This window comes from Pteronotus mesoamericanus, unplaced genomic scaffold (assembly GCF_021234165.1).
Source record: "Pteronotus mesoamericanus isolate MK-2021 breed Mesoamerican mustached bat unplaced genomic scaffold, CSHL_Meso_final contig_20, whole genome shotgun sequence".
Classification (NCBI taxonomy): Eukaryota; Metazoa; Chordata; class Mammalia; order Chiroptera; family Mormoopidae; genus Pteronotus; species Pteronotus mesoamericanus.
In genome coordinates, this window is record NW_026555085.1 from 67,479,876 (window position 1) to 67,502,278 (window position 22,403).

At 37.0% G+C, this 22,403-nt stretch overlaps 1 protein-coding gene across 2 annotated transcripts in view; it reads right to left on the reverse strand.

Moving 5' to 3' along the window:
• Nucleotides 1-22,403, reverse strand: part of HS3ST5 (heparan sulfate-glucosamine 3-sulfotransferase 5) — a 145,720-nt gene that overhangs the window by 79,241 nt on the left and 44,076 nt on the right. The window contains exon 2 of one of the 2 annotated variants that reach the window (XM_054569850.1): nt 16,177-16,286. The gene's annotated coding sequence lies outside the window, so the exon portion shown is untranslated. Of the gene's footprint in view, nt 1-16,172; nt 16,287-22,403 lie in introns of both variants that reach the window. The other variant, XM_054569849.1, reaches the window with a different exon arrangement.

Here is a 22,403-nt window from a genome sequence, read left to right on the forward strand (position 1 = left end):
ACAACAGAGAAGGAGTTAATACCTGAGTTTAGAAATTTATTCAATAATTACAATAAAACTCTGAAAGAAAGCACTGTCGTTGTGGTCATATTTATTATTCACTCTAAGGATAGAGAAAAAAACACAGATGGGACAGTCAAGGTGTCCTATGTAAATTACACCAGATAACTTATGTTTTGGACATTTTTGAAACAAAATATTTTGTTTGTTCTGGGAAGTGGGAATTCTAGAGTAACTGAGAAGATAAACATACTTAGAATGCTTTTATCTTGAAATTTTTACTTGTTTAAAGCATGAATAGAAAAACAGAAAACACATAGTCTCTGTAAATCTTGAGTGATCCTTTCTCATGTCATTCAAAGGAAGATTAATGCTGACAAAGTAAAGCACCTATAAATGTTGATGATGAAGAATAGTCCTTACCAATGAAGCATGTGGGGTCAGAATTTTTTGGTATTGTTTATTGTGAGTAGCATGATTTTATGCAAAGAATAGTTATCTGAAACCATGTAATAAAAATCTTTCCTACAAGGGGGTTCTACTGTACTGGCTTTGAGATCAAATGTCAGTGTTCTTTGATCTTTGTTGCTCAGATGTTCTCATTATGTGGAACAGAATTCAGCAGGTGTTTGATTGTTTATCCTGTAAAGGGGAAGGTGAGCTGGGATTAAATTGTTATGACATAGCTTTGTTTTAGCCCCGCTGAGTCTCACTGGATTTGGAATAATTGTGTTGGTGCAATAGCAATCTTGCTAAGTACAATAGGACATGGAAAAGCTTGGCTCAGAAACTAATGGACTGCAGCTACCATCTGTGGGATTGAAACTAAATGCCTCTAAAAGAAATACTCATAAATGTAACTAGCCATCTTGTTGATTAGCTTTCTGGTGGACAGAATTCCAGTTGCCTGAATGAACCGGCACAACCCCTTTCTGGAAGCCAATATGTATGAATAACCATTTGCTTCCAGATATGCATTTGCCCAATAAATTCCAATATACTCAAAGCCCCTTTGAAAGAAGACATTTACAGTCAAATCATGTAAAACGCAGAAAATTATATCAACACTTTGCAAACTGTAAATTAAAATAGAAAAAACATAAGTTCTTGTGCCAGTGTTTATAAAATCGTTCTTTTCCAATTCAACACAGTCAGCTTGCTTATATATCCCATTCTCTGTGCCTGAGTTAATTGTAAGCTGAAAGGTTCAAATTTATGTTCTTTAAGTTATTTAAAAGAAAATTGCAGTCTCAATTCTCAATATTAGCCCACCACAATTTTCTATTTTTAAAGAAAAAGAATCAATTTCTGCCAGGGCACCATTGCGTTTCTGTCGGTGCCCATATGCGCACAGCACACACCACTCTACGACTACATCAACTCTTATTAGCCCGTCTAGGTTCTTCATTTCTCTACTTTTGACTTCAGAATTTTAAGCTTTTGAGGACACCATTTTTCACAGATATCCAGTTAGGGGTGAAATTTTGGATAATTAAGAATAGTAATTCCATAACTATGTGAGCTAAGCATATACTGGTTTTTAGAAAGAAGCAAGGGTTTGGACCTCCAAGCAAGTCTACAGATTTACTTTTCTCGTCTCAGAATTTCATCCTGCAGCCCAAGGAAATCCAGAGGGTAAAGGGGATTTTGCTGAGAGTTTTTTAGGTGAGAGGGTTAATACTGGCTCAGTTCTCTGCCTCTATATGCTTGCTTTCAGTGTTCCAATTTCTCAAATGCAGGTGCAATATTAAGTGGCCTTCCTCTTGACGAGTCAGTCTCCATCTCAGTCGGGAGAGATACAGGAGCTCAGGCTCAGGTAACCTTTGCTGCTTAGGGCTTTGAATTGTTATTCCAAAGCTTCTGCCTTGTCTTGGTTTATTGGATCTCAGTTTTGTTAACTGAATCTACCTGGGAACCTGTCTAATAATTTCCACTCTCTTTAGTTTGCCCTGTGTTAGTTTAGTCTCCCCCGACCCTTTTTGTCCCTCTGGACTCCACAAGGAGTTGAAGTCTCGCCTCTGACCCTCAGCCAATGGTTGAAGGCCTATGTATTTATCTGTATAGTCCCAGCTGCTTTATTTAACTTGCCCATTGAAACATGCTTTTATTGCCTCATGTCTATGGTAGTGGTAACATGGTAACTGGTGTCATTCAGATACTGGTCTCTGTCTCCTAGTCTAGACTTTCTCTGAGTTCTTACAGCTGATATGTGTCCTCTTGCATGTCCCGTGCTGGTGGGGGAGTGCCAGGCCCTGTCCCTAGGATCTTCCCTGCTTCAGTATAGCTAACTCAGTGATGTTCAACCATCCCCCGCTTTAAGTGATACTAGGTTGGAATGTTTACATATTCTATTAGAGTTCTGTTATACTTCCTAATTTTCTAAATGTTGTCGATTTCTATGTCTCAGTTGATATACTCTTCCTTCCTATCCATCTGGGAAAAATTCTGTCCCTCCTGGATGGCACAAATTGACTGATTCTCCTCTTAATATTCATGTCCTTAACTGGGCAGACTACCATCATACCATAATGGGGGAGAGATCAAGCTTTGGTCCTGGAATATCATAGTCTGTCTTATTTCACTCTAGTTGACTCTTCTCAGCCAGATAGGACAAAAATAGCAATATGGTAAAACTATAAGGCCAGTACAAAATTTAAGCAATTGTCACCTCTGTTTTTCCTATTTCAAGGTCCTGGGACCCTTTTTTCTCTTCCCCTTTCCTTCTACCAGATCAGGGACTCAGCTAGAATCAGCCACAGTCACTTTATTTATAACTACTACCTTAGTACTCACAACAGTCGTACAGACTGGGCAAGATCAGATCCATTTTGCAGATAAAGACAGCAAGACCCAGAAAGGTCAGGATTATTTGTTTTCAGTTCTTTGCTGTTCAGGTGCCTTCCAGTGGACAACAGCGAGCAGGGAGGAATAACCTAGGGGCCCCACGTGGGCTCAGGAGGGTGTTTAGTGGGAAGCAGAGAAGATCACAAGGGAGTCTTAGTTCCTGGGTCAGGCATGCGGGCAGAAGCAAAGGCATCCAGCTGCTAGAGATTTGGCTCTTGGACCTTGGTCTATTAATGCCTGGGGTGGAATGGGGCAGAGATGGAAGATCTGCATATTAAAGGCTGTGTCTGGTGTTGTTCATCTTTGGCCAGCTCTGACCTCTTGCAGTGTGACTAGAGAAACCTGTGATCCATTACATTACCTGCCAGGGAGCAGGGGGCGGGGTGGGGGGGATGGGGTGGGGTGGCAGCTTGCTTACTTTCTGATCCCTCTCTTCTTGGTTTTGGGACAAATCATCTAATTGGTACTGTTTACAACTAAAAGGAAGCCCAAAAGAGAGACAAACTGGTAAAACTTGCATTGGATGTATTAAAGCAACATAAATTGTAACTGTGACTTGCTTACTCTATTTGGCTAAATGTGACTTGCTTTAGTCTATTTGACTAAAGGGCTTACGGGCCCTCCAAAATCAGACCACCCTGCCCGATTTGGTAGCTACCAATTCTCCCTTCCCTTGACTTACTCCGTTCTGGCCACATTGCTCTCTTTGCTTGTGGGAAGGCAGGGGTAGGCACACAGAAGCACTTAGCAAGTTCCTGCCTTAGGCATTGGCTGGTTGGACTGACTTTCCTTGATATGCATTTCACCCAGGTGTGGGCAGGGTTTGCTCCCTGTGGCCACTGCAAAACTTACCTCACCTGATACGTTTTCCCTAACTGCTTTCCAAAAGCACACAGCCCCTCTGCTCCCATCCCCTGGGCAATCCTTATCTACTTGACTTTGCCTTCTCTTTCCCCACTTTCCTTGTTATATATTCGTTTACTGTCTGCCTCTCTCATTCCCCATCCCCATCCTCACCTAAAACGTCAGCTCCAGACGTTGTTTATAGACATTGACCCAACAATAAGAGCTCCAAGCGAGTAGTAGGTGCTCACACAGTATTTGTTTAACTAATTGATGCTAATTATTTCATGGAATAATATTTCTCATGCTTAACACTAATATAGTTTGACTCTATTATAGGTCTTATTTTATTATGATAGTAAATTTTGATAATGACTACTTTATCTTGTGACTTAGCGAAGTATCTCTTCATCCTCTCTCCCAATTTTAAGTGGTCTGAAGAGATATAAATAATAGGATAAAATATATATCAAGCATAAAGGAACAAAAGAAAAGGGAAGTGAAGCCTATGGTAAAATAAAAAGACAAAAAGTTTTGTCTTTTTTTAATCAAGCCAGTGGACTCTATTCAAAACTTGGGGAAAAAAAAAGCAGGAAACAAAAAGCACAGTACTCTTTAGTTCTATTTGGTCATTGTGGAAAAATGTGTTTAAATCCAGGTCCTGTTACTTATTATCTGTGTACTTGGGCAAATTACTTAATTTTGCATGTTCTGATTTACCCTTTCTTTGAAATGAATATAGTGTTGACCTCATGGCTCTGCCGGAGATTAAATGAGAGCAGAGTGCATTGAAGTCCTCATTCCAGTGCCTGGTCCACGCTCTGAGTCCCCAGAGCGGGGCACTCGCTGGGAGTGGAAGGCAGGGGTGGCGGGTGCGGAATGGTTCTGCCACAGACCATGCCAACTGCTTCACAAAACTACCGGCTCCTTAGCTCTCCTCTCAAAGTAACAAAGCCCCTGTGAGATGTTGTGTCCATGAAAGGACCCATTATACACCTAAGTGACCTTATATATTTTTAAAAGAAAAATTCCCTAAACGTGATCCTTTTCACATCTCTTTTAAACAGAGCTTTCACATACTTAAATTGGGCTTGGGCTTGGTGTGAAATGTGAGGATAAACACACCTTACATTTATAGATTAAATTTGGAAGCAGTGCTTTCACATAGTGTTCCGACAGCCCCCTAAACTAATTTGCTATGCTTTACCTTGGTGCGCCAGCAGAACTGCCTGTGGAAATGAATGAGCAGGTCTGGGTGGACGAAACTGTAAATAACAGCCACCAGGAAAAAAAAATCCTGAGGAAAATTAATTTTCAGCAGTGGAACAGAGCACAGAAAACAGAACTTGCTTGTCCTGCTTATGATTTATAACATGTCCCCTCTTAACTCACAATAATGAATCACCAACTTTTCCTCCAGGAGTTTATCCTCTGAGTTTGACTCTGCATATATGTACATGCAAGAACTTCAGCTCTCCTGTCAACTGGAATTCCTCTGTGCTATGCTTCCACATCCTATTCTTTTCAACATTAGCAACAACAATAACAAAAAATCTCCAAAGGGAATGTCCTCCCTCACCTTATTCTCGTTTCTTTGGAATTATCAGCTAAGTTTCATCAAGAGGCAAGTTTCTAACAATTGAGTTAGAGAAAAAAATTTATATTCTTCTATAGGACATTTTTATGATTCAAAGGTAAATGTCAAGCCAATGGTGAAAACCCTATTAAAAAAGAAAACATGATCAAAAGCAGTATATATTTTGTAGTTGTATTTGTTTTAAAATGTGTACTTAACAGATCTTAGAGTAGCTATTTTACTGATATAGTTATGTGCTATTTAGTAGTCACATTTGCCTGGAAATCCATAAGCTCTTAGTTATGTTGTTATTTATTATTTGTACCTTGCCTTGCTCAAAGCCAGCCTCTTCTTAGCAAAGTTTCCACAGATTTCCTTGTCGCCAGAGCTGGTGGTTATACTTCTCAATACCCAGGTTGTTCCATACCTTGGCAGCATCTACCACTACTGACCATTCATTCCCTAGTTCTAGAAACATTTTATCCCATTGGTCAGGGGAACCACAGTCTTCACATTTTCCTACCATCTCTGTGGCTTCTCACTGAGGTTCTTCTTCCACTTATATTTTAAATATGACTTTTCCTCAGTGCTTGTTCTGTGCTGCTCTCTCATCACTCTAAACTCTGCTTAAGCAACCTCCCCTATGTCCATGAATGCTACAAGTACATGTTATTTAGATCTTCAGAACTTAAAGCTATTTATTCAACACTTACTGGCCTACTGCACTTGATAACACAGGCACTTCCAACTTAACTTGCCCTAGTGGGGTTCATTCGTCTTATGCCTCCATCTTCTCTTCCTTCTGCATTTTTTTCCTCCAGTGATTACTGTGATTATCCATCCGACTGTCCAAGCTAGGACTGTGGGTACCATCCTAGATTTCCAAGTGAGATACTTTCTATTCATCTTCTTTCCTCTGTTCCCACTGCTGGACTGAATTCAGACCTTCTGCCCTGTTTATTGCCTTCCTTCCTTCTATCTTGTTCCCACCCAGTCCATTCCTGCTCTGTACCAAGAATAGTCTCATGCACAAATCTGACTGAGTACTAAAATAAAAAAAAAATTCAGTAGCTTCTCATTACTCTTGGCATAAAGTCCAAAGACCAGTTTCTAAGACTTTAATAGACTGGTCCCTACTTGCCTGTTTAGCCTTACCTCTTCCTTCTTGATATATTCTCTCCTCTCCTCTCCTCTCCTCTCCTCTCCTCTCCTCTGATCTCCTCTCCTCCTCTCTTCTCCCCTCCCCTCCCCTCCCCTCTCCTCTTCTCTTCTCCTCTCCTCTTCCTTCTTTTCTTCGTATATTTCTTTCTAAGCTTCAGTTTTTCTGGAAATCTTTCAGGCCTCCAATGTTGTTTCCTCTGCTTAGTATGATCTCGTTCTTGAACATTCCTCATTCCTCCCTTACCTGGTTAGTTACACATCTGTAAGGTGTCAGTTGAGCTGTCACTTTCTCCAGAAAGTTTTCCTGGAGTTAAGTGCTCCTCCTGTGAAATCCATAGTGTCTAGACCTCCCTTTCATGCCTACTCACACTGTACTTCAAAAGGAAGAATAAAATCTAGCTGTCAGGTTGAAATCTAACTGACTTTATAGCATATCTGTCTACCTATAAAGGATGAGCAGCAGAAACTTTACTATCTTTAGATAGAGGTTGTAAAAATACCATCTTAAAATTAAAAAACAACCAATAATACCCGACCCCCCCTACACTTATTGCACATCACACACAGGCATTGTGTAAAGTGCTACACATATGCTACATCATTTTGTTCTCACAGTGATCTGTGAAGCAGGGACTATTTTCTCCACATTACAGATGAAGAAAATAAGGCTAACGGAGATTAATAATTTGGCCAAAGTCAGTCAGCAGAGCCAGGATTCTATGCAACTCCCAAAGCTCTGTCCTCCCAAAAATCATTCAACAAAATGGATAAATGTGTACAACAAAAATGTATTGAATATTTGTTTTGTGTAAAATACTCCAAAGGATGTATACATACAATCTCTGCTCTACTCCAGTGAAAATAACCAGGAACCCTAAAGAGAGGGACTGTTTTGCATTTGGCTAGTTATTACCAGTATCTTGGCAAAACATGCTCAGTATTTCATGGAAGAATATGATAGGGAAAACAAGAAACCTTTCCAGCTCTTCTGCATCAGATACTGTAATTTCATTATTTAGTAAATAATGTAAATGTGCAGGTTCATTAACAGTCAAATCCAGTTGCAAATGCAAATAGAGAAGTATAATGGAAAGCCAAATAGCATATTCTCATTATCAGCCTTTTGTTGAAATCTGTGCCAGTGTTCTCCATTGTAAACAAGTACTGGATTACAGAATTCTAGGCCTGAAGTAAATATAAAAATTATTTATCCCAGTTGTCCCCTATTATTTTTTAGCTTAAGGTCCAAAAGAAAATAACTAGTAAGTACAAGGAAGTACCAGGACTAAGAAAAGCTCATTGGTAGTATCTGCAAAAGCTGAACCTGTACCTATTCTGAGACCCAGCTATTCCACTCCTGGAAATAAACCAGCAGATATGCTTTTATTGTATTGTGTATATATATTTATGTATATAAGTATTATGTATATAGATACACAGGGTGGGGCAAAAGTATGTTTACAGTTGTTCATATGGAAAATAATACAATAATTTATAAATCATAATACAAGAATAAAATCTGTGTTTCTGGTACACAGGACTGTAAACCTACTTTTGCCCCACCCTGTGTGTGTGTGTAATGCTCATACAGAATTTTTTTTTGCCAAAACCCCAAACTGAAATCAATCCAGTAATCATCAATAGGCCGGGCAAGTAAAATATGGTACATATATTTAAGCAATGGATTAAAATATGGTAAATATATTTTAGCAATTTAATGTACATGTCATCGCTACATGGTCCTACATGTACCTATATGCATACACATAGCACCACGGAGCGATGACAACGAAGTACAACAGAATACAACCATGTGGACGAATCTCAAGAACATTATGGTGAGTATGGTGAGCAAAAGAAGTAATAATTTCATTATGATCTTATAAATTTCAAGAAACAGCCTAACCTAATTTATGATGTTGTACGGCAGAAGAATGGAGGTGGCGTGTGATTGACTGGGATGGGACACAGGTGTTCACGGGCGTGCTGGTGATTTCTAGCTTTTGATTCGCGTGCCGGTTACATAGGGTGTGCTCACTCTGTGCCAGTCCATTGAGCTGTATACTTACGTGTGCATTTATCTGAATATATGTTATACTTCCCCCCCAAAAGAAGAAACTTTAGCATTCTTATTATAAGCCTCATACATTATCAAGAAATTCTCTGGCACAATAGAAAAAATGTATGGAATGCTGCAAGTCTTAATTTTTACTGAAACTAACATTTGTTTCAGTTATATCAACAAAAATAAATACTTCAGTTGCTGAAAATGTTTGCTAAAGAAACAAATGTGTTTGATGAGAAAACAAAAACAATATTTCTTTTGGCAAGCATTTGTTGGATTGGGGGTAGCAAATGTAAAACTTTCAAAGTGTGAACTGCATTTGCTTCCATGCTGAGATTACTCAAGATTCAGAATCCTGTACAGTTACATTTTTTAAAAAATCTATGGATAAAAATAATTGTAAGAGAAATAAAAAGATCGGATTTCTAAACTGGCACTGTGGCTATGTCCCAAATGCACATGGTTTTATAATGCCTGGCCTGTATTAGGCATTCAAAAATATTTGCTATAATAATAAAAGTATAGTATGCTGAGTACTCCTTAGAGTACTCCTAATTAATCTTTTTCACGTAGGGGTATTTTTTAATACTTAGTAAATAAGAAGTTACTTATACTTCATTACTATTTTAGTAGACATAAAATGAAGAACAAGGACAAAAAATAAATCCCTATTAAAGTGCTAATTAATATTATTTGTAAAATACCTATAAATGATAGAAGATCACTAAAAGATTGATGAAGGAACAGATCACTTAAATAAATTTTATTAAATAAAAACTTGAAAGTCATTAAAACCTTAGAAATATAAACCACCCCTTCCCCACCTGGTCCACTACATGTAGAGAAAAAAATTGAGACCAGGGTATCACTCTCCCTGGAAGTAATCATGTATTAAGTTGGTGTCAAGAAAACCTTACAAAATATTAGCTTTCAAGGAAAAACACTTACAATTTATATTTTCTACTTTTAAGTAATATATTCTTACTATGACTCTAAAATCTGTCTAAACCACCATTAAGATTTTTAAAGAAAGTTCTCCAGTTCTTACCAAATAGAAATAAATAATACCTGACAACAGCATTAGGGAACATAAACATAAAATTACCTGTTATTAAAAACTGAGCACTTTTTTCTCAAAGAAATATATTACTCAGCTGTAAAATAGTATGTTTGCCTTTCACACTAATGTTTCAACATTATGGTTCAATCCTCTAAAAAGCTGACATGGAAAATAATGGCATAATAAACTAATTCATCATAATGTGCAAAGAAACTGCTGGAATAAATTGTAATAACCTTTCAAAAAGTAGCAGCTTTTAAAAGTATTAATTTCTACTTCAGATAATTGGAAAGGACACCTGGGTGGGTAGGCAATATTTTTTATGGGATTGCTCTGTCAGAAGCTCGGATTGTCTCTGGACTCAGCAATGATCATTTAGCACTAAATGACAGTGAATCTTGCAAATAGGTCTTCTAGATGGTGTTTGCCATAAATTACCAAACTCAACTCCCCTGAAGGTCAGCCAAACGAGAGGGCAGGCATCAAATGGCCTTCGTGGAGACCTGGAGTGATCCTAGGGTTTCTCAGAAATAGACAATAGTTGTGTTGGCTGCCATAAAATCAACTTAATGGACTGACAACATAAATTACCATCAAACTTTGACAACATTTGTCCCTAGAAAACAGCTGAAGAATGCTTTTTTTTATCAAAGCAGGGGGAAATGGATAACAATACATTTTACTCTATACCAGATCATAAATATTTTTTAACAATGCTAAGTGGAGAATGAATTAATATTAGAAGCCACAAAACATTCTACTTGATGCATTAATAAAGCGTCTAAGGAATATTAAAATGACACTTGCCTTTTGAAGTAACTGATATATATATATCTATCTATCTCATAGTATGCAATGGAATGTGTGTGTGGGAGGGTGTGAGACAAGGCTGGGTTTGCCTGGCACTGCATATTTTTACTAAACCTAAACAACCAAAAGTAATATTGATTTCTTTCTAGTCTTATTTTATCAATGAAGTCTAATGGACCTAAAGGAAAGATAGATTCTTCAGCTCTCACACTTCCCTGAATAAATCATTAATTCACTTTCTTTATGGCTCAGTCTTTCTATCTGTAAATAATTATGCAAGGACATTTTGAGGACAATAGAATTAATATCGGGAGGAAGTACCAAATAAATCCTAAACTACCAGAGAATGGTATCAACATATTTGTGAAAATGATCTACTATAGACAATCAATGAACAGTTTTTAAAAGCCAGTTTGGTAGGAAATGTAACAACAGCTAAACCAATAAATTGGAATTTTGGAAACAGATTAAATATCATTGTTTAGCTGAATTTTTATTGCACATCTAAATATTCTAAGTGTTTTGCCATCCTATAACTGCAATTATTATTATTACAACATAAAATTACAAACAGTTTACTGGGGAATTTTTATAGTAGTAGTTATTATTTCTTAGAAAGCAGGACTTCACTGTAAATGTGGCTCAAAGAAATGCCACATTGAATAAAAGCAAGATCTTCCTTGAATCCAATGGCATCTTAGACCATTAATATTATGTGTGATGTCCAATGAATTCTAGAAGATTTATAAACCGTGAAAGTTCCCAAGAAGAATTCAAAGTTAATTTATTTTGTCTTTCTCTCCCACACCCAGTCGTCACCTTCTCTTGTCTTCCTTTGCACTCTCTTGCACTTATTTTCCCCCTTCTAGTCCCACTGTCACTTCTGTCCAGAACCTCATCACCTTAGGACTGAATTATTGCAGTAGTTTCTTTGCTCCTGTACTCTGCCCACAAATTCATTCTGCCCAGTCCTGCCAAATTAATCTTCTTTAAAGCACCGTTTTAATTATGTCATTCCCCTGCTCAAAAATTTTCAATGACTCCCTATCACCTGGAGGCCAAAGGCCAGAGTCTTTGACTAGACTCAGAGCCATTGGCTATCAGGGCGCACCTCCTTTTCCAACCTTGCCTTTCCCGGTTCCCCTGCACAAGCCTTCAGGACAATAAATGCATCTGCTACCTCCATCCTCAGTGCCTATCTGGACCATGCTGTCCCCACCCCCCATCTGCCTAGTCAGGTGCCTTGTTCTGCGAGGCTGTTTTCACTACTTTAACCCATAGTCAGCACCTCCAGCCGTGACGCTGTAGCACTTTTTTTTTTTTTTTTTGTTAAACACGATTTATTTCACTGTTGCAGTGTTATTTAACTGCAATTTTTGTTGCTTCATGATTTCCATGTCTTTTCTCTCTAATTAATTTATAAAGTTGTTTGAGGTCAGGGGTGTTTGTGGTCTTATTCTCTGCCGAACTTTTTAGCACACAGTTATGAAATAGTTGGTAATCAGTAACGCTTGTTTAATGAATGAATGCAAAATGCTGTTCCAGGCTTCTTGTAAGAGCAGGATGAAAGCTATTCAGTTGTGTTTGTAACTTGCGGTATTCAGAACAGCAATTTATGTATGTGAGGCAGTTTTCCTGAGTTTCATAAATCTGTTTTAATTTTTAAGTTCTTAGTAAAATTCTTGATGATAAAATATAAGCTGAGTACATGAAAGTTATAATGTTAAAATCTGACTTTAATGTAAACTTGAGCACCAATAGAATAAACACAAACAGGTGCAAATTTGTTGAATTAGTACTGATTTTCTGGAAGTTCCTTACTAACAGAAAGTTCAGTAATTTCCAAACAAAACCGAAATCACTTGAAGAATAAGTTCAGAGAAAAAGGATAAGTATGCAGCAGTCCAGAGTTTTTGTTTTATAAATCAGACATGTACTTGTACTTTAGTTTGTAATATTCTTAGAAAGAACATGGATTTTAGGACTTCACAAGACCTGAGTTGGAAACTCAGTCCGGCTACTTATTAAGTGTGCCATCTTATGTCAGTAATTCATGCCTTGGAACCTTAAATTTCTCACAGGGCAAATGGGAATATTAGTATTCAATTCATTTGAAAAACCTGAGATGAAGAAAACTCTTTTGAGCTGTAGATTAGGATACGGAATTTAAAGTCCCCAGGGCACCTAGCCCAGTACATGGAGCATTAATAAACTGTAGCTACTATTATTTTTGTTTTGGGATTTTTTTTCTTTTTTTGCTCTTTGCTTCTAATCCTTTTCGGAGGCTTCCCTAATAGTTAAAGAGCACAAGCGTAGGAGTCTCAAAGTTCTGGGTGTGAATTGCGGCACTACCGTTTTACTAGTTTAAACTATTTCCTAACCTATCTGAGCCCCAAATGTATAGGAGGACATATGGGAAAAATAAAATCTCCTTGCAGGGACACTCTGAAGACTAAGAATGATCTATTTTAAAAGGTCTAGCACAGAACAGGCACTCTATAAATATAATTCTTCTGAGTCTTCTCTCAGATAGGTACCATCCTACAATGAACTGAAGACCTCATGTTCACTAATGTATTTTAAGTAATAGAAGTAGGACAATTTTTCTCTATTTCACAATTTTTGCAGAAAAATTTGATATTATAAAAATTATTCTTATAAATAATATTTGTACAGTCACTTATAGTTTAAAAGGTGCCCTTATAATTTAGGAATACACTCTAAATATCTCCCTCAAATTAGCCATTTGTTGCTGTGTTATAATATCAATCATTGTCTTTGCAACCCATTCTGCCTTCAAGGTACTTAATAATTAACAATAATGATAAACTTCAAATATTAAAGAGGCTATTAAAATAGGTTGAATATATTACTGTCATAGTGTATATTTTTCATAATATTTGACAGTTAAAATTGGTCAGATCAAGTTGAGCAATCGGTCACAGATTCTCCCATCTCAGCAGCAGATCTTGGGAGTAGAGGCCTCCTCTAGGCAAGCTTTAACAAAAGACTAGTAGGAAAGTGCTTTCTTAATTTCTCTGACTTCTTGAATACTGTTTAAAATATCAGCTAGGTTGCCTGTTCTCGTTCAGGTTAAAATACATCTGGTAGGTGGTTTCTGGAATTTACCATGTAATCAAAGAGAAAGAAAGAATATGGGTATATTCTTATATTAGAACTTTTTAAACTCTAAATGCATACATTAGGCCATAGGCTGAGATTACTTATTGTCTATACTCAGTAGGAATGCAAATAAATGCTAAGAAATGGAAAGCACCTTACAGTTTTATGAGACAGAACCATTTTTAACTATCAAAGCAAGTGAAGCGCATGCTTATTAACTCATCAAAAACATCTACTTCCCTTCAACACTTACAAGGTCAAAACAAACAAGACAGCAGCCACAAATGGAGTGCCTTTGTTAATCGATTTTTTTGAAAAACTTTTGAAGAGATTGTTTTAAGAAGCAGCAGTCTGGATCCCACCGAGTCCCTTAGGGGTTTCAGGTGCTCTGGGAGGTACACATGTAGTTTAGAACTATGTATCTAAGGATAGTATTACTCTTAATCCTTCAAATGAGCAGCTTGCCATACAGCCATTCCTTATACAGGGTATGTGGCTCCATAGGCAACAGTCCTGATTCCCAATGTTTTGTCCTATATATCCAGTCCTTGGTTTACTGATCACAGCCATTATAGGTACATTTAACAACATGATATAACATATTATAAGGGTAAATGATAACTGAACAGCCCTAGATGAGCACTGGTACTAGAGAAATCACTTCTAGATCTGCTCCTAGAATTCCTCCACAGGCAAGGCATTGCTTTGCCTTTGGTCTTCACTTCCTCTCATTGCTTTACCTTCCTCCTATCACTTGCTGGGGATTCAAAACCTTTTGGGGACTTCTAACCATTTCAGTGTTTATATTTACCAGACCCATAATTATAGTTTATGTTTATTGCATCAATGATAATTTCAAAGCCATTTATGAATAAAATATTTTGAAATTCATAATAACATCATATGAGATAAGAAAACTGAGGCATGAGGGGGTTATAAGATATACAAGAGTCACCTGAAGTTACTGTCAAGAAGATCTGCCTCCTGACTTTGAATCTGGGCCTCACTCTTCCCCCATTACTGCTCTGTCATTTTTTGGTCTTTGCACTAGACTTGCATTGGAAATTCTTTTTGTGTGATTTTTAAATATGTTGGTTAAACTTTTTACATTTTAGCTTTTTTGTTACTAAGTGGAGGATAACGATGTCTACTTCATAAGGAATTTTTGAAGATTAAATGAAATGATGTTTGCAAAGTAAAAAAACAACTAGAATAAGATAAGCATTCAAAAATGTTAGTTCTTCCAAATTTCATGGCAATGCTTCACCTAGATCTACGGAGGATTTCTAAAGTTACTCTGCAATTCAGTGGTGGGCTAGGAGGGCAGTGTGTATTCAATGTATCATTAGAGTGAAAAAATTTAACTTAATGAAGGATTTATCAATCATCTACTACATCCCAGCACAGTGCTAAGTGCTACAGATGCACAAATGATACAGCAGCAGCCAAGGAATTTTGGCAGTGACAAGAACAAGACTTGATGATTTCCTAGAAAATGAAGAGATTCCAAGAAGGCCAGTCTGCCAAGTTTAATGGAGCTCTTGGTAAATTCTTCAAAATAATTTCAAATAGAATAAAATGATTTTAAAACATAAATTTTATAGTGCATTCTTTTTTGTTAACTGAATACATTTTATTCACTTGCTAGTAATATTCATCTCCTCTCAGGACCCATGGTTCCTGTTTTGAGAATGGGGCTGATGCCATTTTACAGCATTATTGAGAAAATTGAGATGGAACATTACTGTGTATACAGTAATAGCGAGGTAATGATTTTTGAGTGTTTTATATGTATTAGGCTATTCTAAGCTTTTAAAAATTTATTAGCTCATTTAAACTTTACAACAACTCAGGGAGATGAATAGGATTAGTACTTATTTTCGAGATGTGGAAGTTAAGGTACAGAAAGTTGTTTTTTTCTTTTTTTTTAAACCTTTCCAGGAGCACATAGCTAGTAATTGGCTGAATGGGAATCAAATTCAGGCAGTGCAACTCCAGAACCTGTGTTTTTTCTCACTTTCTTTTGTTGCCTCACTTCATCATAGCAGCTCGTTATATGTCCATTTCCCTCCGCCCTGGAATACAAAAATGTGGCAGGCCCTGTCTTTCCAGAAATAAACAGTTACGCTGCAGACACAGGACATATGCATAAAGAGAGGAAAAGCAATATATGAATCAAGTGTTCAAATGCCAGAGAAAGGATATAACTACATGTTCTATAGAAGTTTGGGAAGAAAGCAAATATGGGGATGGAGAAAGCAGCAAGTCTGTAGTGTAGGTGGAACTTGACTTAGGCCTTGGAGGGAAACCAGAACTAAAACCAGCAAAGAGGAATTAGCAGTTATTTCAGACGGCGGGACAGCAAGGACAAAGGCTTTCTGTGTTCAGGAGATATGGCTCAGTGTCTGTGGGGAGGAAGGGTTTTTATATGGGAACTCTTAGCCTAGAGAGCAGGAGGCAGTTTAAAGTCATTTGTAGGATGTTTTAAAAGCCCAAGAGAATAAGGAGAGTGTCCTGCTGGAGAGCCACCGGGGGTTTCTGGGCGGCCAAGTGCATGTGTGCACATGTGCCAGGGCACACCAAGAAGTGCTCTCAAAGGGCTGATGAGACCGCAGGTGTAAACATGGATGCGAGTGGGGAAAGATGGATAATGAAATGCAAAAGCACATGAAAGTTTTCAATACACATACCTACATTTAGACACTTCCCAATTGTTCCAGCGATGATTATCTGGTTGGTGGATGTTCCATGGCCTTTCCTCACCTACGGCCTGAGTTTGGGACTTGTTCCCTGCTTGTTAGTACCTGGAGGTAGAGACAGAGTCAATGTGATTTTTCAATTAGCTTTTTGTTTTCCTTCTGCTCTTTAGTAGCTGGGGTTAAAATTTTGTTTGGAGAAGGAGAAATATATTATGGATGATCAGAACATTTCTTTTTTTTTAAAATGGTACTTTCAGTCTCTTTATTAAACAATTTGCCAATGAAGAGCAAAAGCTTACATCTTAGCCAAACCTTGGGTTATACAATTATTAATTCCCTTTCATCACAGAAGGACTTGTAAATTGAGAGCTACCCACATGTTCTTTCAGATAATATTCTGGTAGCAGACCCTTGGTTTGACTGAGGATTTTAGATGAAAGTGGTTAGGTGTCCACTCCTTAAAAATGCTACTATTGCATTTCCCAGAGGGACCTTTTTATAGCCATACAATATTATGCATATCAATTATTCTTACCTTTGCTACTACTTGACTATATTATACAATTGTGCTTCTTTCTATGTTGAGTATCGATTACCTGGTGACCTGAGTGATTCTCTAGCTGCAGAGTACATATTTGGCTCTAAAACTAAAGTGTTAGAGGCATAGGAAGAAAAGAAAAGCATGGAAAAAATGAAACAAATTGCAATGAAACAAATTTGCAGTGCCAATTTTCTCTAAAGGTGGGAGTTCATTATTTCAGGTTGTTTTTTAAGAATGTATATGACATCTAAATAAACTGTAGGAGCCATATCCCAAAACATTATTATCACTAGTATATATTTGAATACAGTAGACATAAAAATTATCCTAGTCCAAAATGGCCAGATTATCCATCTTGAATATCCATCCTTTGCTTGGATTTATTGTATACAAATATATTTAGGGTGCAAGGCAAATACACATGCGCACAACTTCTTTCAAGAAAAGGAAAGACCTTAAAAATTTATACACTTGGTTGATAGCCAGCTATCAAGTCTATTGTCTCTTTTCTTGGATTCAAACTATACGGCATTATTTCTAGTTTTTCCACTTGAATCCTTGTCACCTCTTCACTTTAGAATCCCAACAATGCCCAAATACTTCTTGAGAAATCAGAGAATGTGTAGAAACCAGTGCATTCAGTTATATCAGGACACGGCACATCAATAGTGCCCACCTGTGAGACAGAAAATGGGATCCATTGCTTGTGAGAACTTCTTGGTATGTTCACAGGCCTGTTGGCCTCAACATAAAGTAAAATAAAGCCTCAACTATTCTGCTTCTGAATTTGTTTTAGAAACTAGAATTATTTCTAAAGTTCTCAAATAAACAGAAATCATTATAATTATGAATAATTAAAATGCTAAACTCAAGAGGACACTCAGCATTTATTACACTATAGAATTCATCCCCTAAGGGTAGTACCTTTAATTAGTTCAGTTTTACAACAGAAGAAAAATGTGACAATAACTAATTGCAGGTATTTAGTACAGGGAACAAAACAAACTATCTTGCCTTTAAGTCACCCTCTCCCAGCTAGAAAGACACTGCTCACTTTTAGATCCTTAACATTTGTACTAATTCCAGGACACAAAAAAGGAATATGTTAACAGGAAAACATAACACCTTCAAATCTGTAAGTAGCAGCACTTCAGCTTTATTAGCTATTCTAGCTGAGTGGGTTAAAATAGTAAGATATAGTAATAGTTTTAAAAGAGAGTCTTTTAAAAGATATTTCATAAAAGTTATGAATATTTTTATTCATTTAATTTACAAATATTTATTAAGTACCTGCAACATGTCAGGATACATGTTAAATTAGCAATATTCCAGTATAAGAACTAGCCAATGGTTATTTTTTATTTTTATTAATTATTATTTTTTAAAATCTTCACCCAAGGATATGTTTATTCATTTTAGATAGATATAGAGAAAGAGGCAAGGGAAGGGCGGGGGAGAGAGAGAAAAAAAAAGAGAGAGAGGGAGAGAGAAACATTGATATGAGAGAGAAGCCTCAGTAGATTGCCTCCCACACACACCCTGGTCAGGAATCAAATCCGCAGTCCTTTGGTGTACGGGATGACACTGAAACCAAGCCACCTGGCCAGGTGCCAATGGTTATTTTTAAAATGTATACAAATATATATATATAAACAAATAGAAAGTTTGGAGTATACAAGTTCTGTCCAGAAGGTATCCAGCCATATACTATGAAAAATAAAGATATTTATCAAAGATATAAGATACAAGAAACATTGTACATAGGACAATGATGCTTCAGTCCACTTCAAAGTAGACACCTTGGGACTTCACACAGTTCTTCCAATTACTATCAGCTGCCCCATTGTATTTTTCTGAATCTCATTGAAGGTCTGAAATCTCTTCCCTTTCAAAGGTGATCTTAGTTTTTGGAAAAAGCAGAAGTCACAGGGTGCCAAATCTGGGCTGTTGGGGGTCTGAGTCACCCGGGTGATTTGATGTTTCACCAAATCTCTGCCCAAGATACGATGCATGAGCAGTCGTGTTGTTGTGATAAAGCTGCCAATCACCAGTTGCCCATGGCTGCAGCCTTCTGAATCATCCAAATAGTTTCCTTGGAGGAATGTTCAAGCTTAATGCAAAATTTGATGCAGATTGTTGCCCCACTTGCTCAGTCATTTTGAATGTGATGGCCACACAGAATATATGCTCACTTAACGGTGTCTACCACCCCCACTGACTAGTACAGTGAAGTTGTCATTGTTCATGCATGCGCATTCCAGTCTACTCTCCTTCGCTTCCAGGTTACATCGATGTCATGCAAACTGTTCTTGTTATATTAACAGTGGTTGGACTTTTTCCAGACAGACCACGTATATCTACAATTTATTAAATTAAGCTATTCAAAGTTTTATTTCTCATTATTCTTGAAGTTGTAATAAATTATTTTAATTAAAAAATTAAATCACAGAGTTATTTAAATTTTTCTTCCTCAGAGAGTCCTCTGTCCTCCATAAAATTTTTTTTGAAATAAGTCTATTTTCTTTGGCAGTAATAAATGATTTCTAATTATTAGGATGGTTCTAAGAATTTTATAGGAATAAAATGTATGTAAGTTAGAAATAGTTTAGCAAATAGTAATTATAGTTTTGCACCTAGGAGACCAGAATTATTTTGCACTGATTCAATATCAAATTGACAACCTTGACTCAAAAAAGGTTGTCTTCTACTAAGTACCACTTCAGAGGAATATATTTTATCTTTCATTTATAGAGGAAAGAACTCATTAGAAAGAGGATACAAGTGATTTCAAAATGATAAATCTCAAGTTACCAAGTCTACTTTTAATGATTATTTGCCTGTCTTATATTTAATTAAAAGGATTATTTTAAATGCTTATATTTAATTTAAACATAATTAGCTAAACCTCGATGCTACTGCCTCATCCCTTTTGAAATTAATTAATTTGTAAAATAGCTCAAAAAAGTGCTGTGAAATTTCAATATTAAAATAAATCAGAATCAGTTTGCATCTCTTGTTGGTTTCAGTTGTGAGCCCACAGTGAGCCATTTATGTTAGGTATGATTGCAAGGTCTCTGGCGTGGCCACTGTGTCATGGAATCAAATACACTCACATGTCATTGAAGTTTCCTCTATACATATGAGAGATTCTTTAACCTACCAGGCAATAATAGTGTATAATCAAAGATATGACTGTTTAAGCTTTAAAGGTTCTTAATGGTATAAGTAAAATTTCCTCTTAGTACATTCAGGATGAACCACCGGTCTAAGCAGATGATTCATTTGTGAGCAACAAGCCTCTGCACTTCACTTTCTTTAAACTGATCCGATAATGTAATCAGAAAGTGTTTTCAAGGAAGCGTTCTGAAATTGGCTTCTATTTAAACAAACAACATAGTCTATATACACAGGAACCAAGAAAGAATGGTGGGTAATGTAGAACTATTTTTCCTGGTCTACAGAATATGGGAATCTTCTAAAACACTCACCATAGCCGCCCAGAGTCAGTTTCCTGGTGCAGTGAGAAACTATACCCGTAAATATCCTACACTCCTTGGTGTGCTCAGTGTGCAAAACTGCTACGCTATGCACATTTGTTTATTAATGATATTGCTACCATTTATTAGGTACTGAATATGTGTTAGGCAGTGAACTAAATGCTGAATGAAGTGGTATTATTAGGCCCATTTTACAAATGAACAAAGTGAGGTTTGGGCAGGCTGAGGCACTTGCCCTGGGTCACATAATTATTATAGTAAGTGAAGGAGACAGGGAGTGAAGCCTCACTAGATCTACACCTCACTGTCCCCAGCTCTCCACCTCAGAGGTCTAAGGCACTCTCAGTTGTGAGAGGCTTAAACCAGCACCACTACCACACACACAAAAATACTTTCCCCTTGAATAAGAGTGGGAGTTAATTAAAAGGTGGCTTAACTGTTAGTATCTAAAATTTATTGCCCCCAATATTAATATCCTTTCATGCCAATATATGCAGAATTTTCAAATATTTTATTAAAACCTGGACCTTTTACGGTACAATGAGCCCTTATAGTTGAATCTGTTCCCCGCATTCTCTGACATTAGCTCAAACCTTCTCTATCCCTGTCCACCCTTTAGGAATTTTAATTCTGAGCAGGCTAGAAAGTCAGACTCAGCTTACACATCCAGGGAAGTTGTGTAGGATATTTCTCTTCTCTTCATACTAGCATTATTATGTGGCATACCACGATGCCTTTAAGCTGCATGGGATCTCAATGACCTCAACTCCCCTCTGTTTCTGTTTCTTTCAGTCCTACTCCCTGGTCCCCTAAACAACGAATGATAGATATTCCCACTCAGGAGCTCAATTTAGGCGCATTCTCTGCAACGAATGTAGGTAACAAATACAGATATCCCTCCTCTTTAGATATCAGATTGTGATCAAAGCCAATTATCTCTTGACATAAAGTTTAATATTTCAAGTATCAGTTACTCTCTTAACCCTGGACATCTTCACAAGGTCCGAAGGATTGGAACCATCACAAAGTAATCCTAATGGAGAGGTTCTACGAGGAACCGCAAAGGGGGAGACATACAGGCACATCTGCTTTCTTAACCTTGCTAAGGCCTTTAAATACCATCTGTTTTCTGTTGTTTTCTGGCTACCATTTCCCCTCGGCTAAAAGACTGAAAAATCACTGGGTGGGGGTGAGGGGGACCTGAGAACCTAACTAGTCTGAGATTTTAATTCTTTATTTCATCTGTCAGACACTGAAATGCGGTTAACTGCAGCAAGTGTTCCTCATAGATAAGGGAATTGTTGCTTCCCATATAATTGCATTGACTCTACCAGTAGACATAGCTGACCATATCATCATCATACTATTAGAAGTGCTAGTAGGTCTGAAAAGAATACATTTAGAGAAGGGTCATAACTACTTTTATTTTACTTCAAACCAGGGTTATCATGGAATAGAACTGATAATTCTTTTGGGGGAACAATTTTTGGAATATAAAAAAGTGTATTAAAGGGTAAATGAAACTGACTGTTGTGACTGGCAGTAAGTTCAGGCATTTTGTGTTCTTCTATGTTTTCTTTGGAATGTTAAACAGGTCGGATTCTTTTTAAAAGAAAACATTTTATTCAGAACATTCTCCCATGAAAGCCCTCTTTGACAAAGTGTCATTTTTTGATATATTACCACGTCTGCCCACACTTTATATTCAAAAAAGGCAAGCAACGTTTTAACAACTTTTGACAAGCATGGGGAATTAAACTTCCACAGAATTGACTCGTAATGTAATTCTATAGACTCTTATATTTTCTATTTTTTACTTCTTTACAGCAAGCCACAACATTTTCAATTATATCAATTTCTGATTGAAAAGAGTACAGAGAAATTAAAGATAATTAAGACAGGAAAACTGCAATTCAGTGATAATGTTTTAAGTATGTAATTCTAGAATTTGTTGAGAAAGGTCGCTACAGATATACCATTCAGTGAATTATAAATAAGTAACAGGAGATAAAGTCAAGAATTTTTCTAGAAAACCGAGAAATCTTAAGAAATTCAGCTACCTCTTAATTATACTTCTATGTTACCTACTAGATTAGTAGGCCCCAGCCTTTTTGGCACCAGGGACCGGGAGGTGGGGGTGGTTTCAGGATGATTCACATGCACTGCATTCAAGCTCACCTCCTG